The following is a 1,821-nucleotide window of genomic DNA, read 5'->3' as shown; positions in this document are numbered from 1 at the left end:
ATATTTTTGTGTGCGGTGTGTTTGTGTGTGTACGTGTTTGTGTGTATTTGAGTGTGTATGTATGTTTGTGTGTGTGTGTGTGTGTGTGTATGTATGTGTGTGTGTGTGTGTATGTTTGTGAGTGTAGATGTGTGTATGTGTGCATGTATGTATGAGCGTGTATATTTTTTAATGCAGTGTGTTTGTGTGTGTACGTGTTTGTGAATATTTGAGTGAGTGTGTGTGTGTGTGTGTGTGTGTGTGAGTGCAAGTGTGTGTTTGTCTGTGTGTGTGTGTGTGCGTGTGTGTATGTGTGATTGTGTGCAAGTGTGTGTTTGTTTGCAAACGTGTGTTTATTTGGTGGCATGTGTGTGTGTTTCGTTACTTCTTTTTACACAAAAACACCTCAGGATTTCTATGCATGATATATCAATTATTGTGACATTTTCATTAACACCCCCCCCCCCCCCCGATGGAAAAAGTCACACCAATTTAACAATTACAATGATAGTTCAGCTTATACAATATGAACAACTCAGCATGATTAATACAATTGTAGTACACATTTGGAAGGCCCAACACATGTGCAAAAGACGTCACTTTTGACATAAAACCAGAAGTAAGGATGATGTTTGACTGACATAGTGGACGGTTGGTGGGTGCTCTCACGCGGTTTAATATCTACCTCTAGTACGTACCGCCTTTAATGTTCGGTGCATATACATGACGAATTACTGTGTTGTAAGACTCTCACTAAAACTATGGTTGGGGGGGGGGGTGTAAACAACTTTACTCAAGGACACAGCTTCAAAATGAGCTGAGCTTTGAAACCCCACACTGGTCAATTACTCACTAAGCTAAACCTTGGAGTAACTATATAAGCTAAACAATCCATTCCCACTGTCTCGTAGACAATCCTTTTCATATGTATCATATATTTCTATAAATACTATTCAACTCTCTTCCTCCTTGATCTATCAACTGAGGATCTGGTCTCTTCAGTCTTCACCCCTTAAACATTTTAAGTTCAAGTATGAGATCGAGTCGTACAATAGCAGAAGAAACATAAGAACTGAATTGTAAAAGATTTCAGTACTGCACCGAGCAAGAGATGCGTTGATAGAAATAAGGAATTCATTCTTAAGAAGCTCTACTGTGTGTGTGTGTGTGTGTGTGTTCACACGAGTGTATCCTGTAAACTGAAGTTTGCTCTTCCTATTTAGTGTTTATTTGTGAGACATAATAATTAATACATTTGTGACCCGTTTTCAATTTTTCAGGTTTCATGTGACTTAATTGTGACTAGGCCCTAAATGCGCCTCTAAATGCGCCTATGGCTTTATAGTGATTTACTGAAGGCTTCTCATTTCTCATCCGGGACGGGGGAAATTTTCCAGCCTGATAAGTTCACTTTGGAGGTTTTTCCTGTCCTCGCAGCGACCTTTATTCGTGATAAAACAATCAACGAGGCAATATCATTTCCGTTTGTGCGGTACAGCTAATGCATGCCATCCTGACTAACACTGTGCGCAAACGTCATTTGGGTGACCGTGTCACCTAATCTGTAGCCAGGAATCAGCCACTCTCGGGTTAGCATAGGCTAGCCAACTCTTTATTCTTCTCACTTGTACTCCGCTGCTCGGATATGAAGGACTTCCTTGTAACGTTGTTATAATTTAAGGACGCCGTTTCAGTGTGTTTAGTGTTCATGATACAATCAAGAAGGGATAAATAAGGTAGGTGAGGGGACTTGATCGTTTTAGAAAATATAGCTACTAAACTGTAATTTGTAGATTTTCCATCTCACATCCGTTACACATAAAGGCCTAATATTTGAAGAGC

General features: G+C 39.9%; 1 protein-coding gene across 1 annotated transcript in view; it reads left to right on the top strand.

Moving 5' to 3' along the window:
- Nucleotides 1–1,407: 1,407 nt before the first annotated feature.
- Nucleotides 1,408–1,821, top strand: part of LOC101858957 — a gene marked incomplete at its 3' end in the record, with an annotated part of 18,633 nt that continues 18,219 nt past the window's right edge. Inside the window, 1 exon segment of the mRNA XM_013086338.2 lies at nt 1,408–1,715.

Source organism: Aplysia californica, unplaced genomic scaffold (assembly GCF_000002075.1).
Source record: "Aplysia californica isolate F4 #8 unplaced genomic scaffold, AplCal3.0 scaffold00456, whole genome shotgun sequence".
NCBI classification, from domain to species: Eukaryota; Metazoa; Mollusca; class Gastropoda; order Aplysiida; family Aplysiidae; genus Aplysia; species Aplysia californica.
This window is presented reverse-complemented; position numbering and strand designations above follow the sequence as displayed.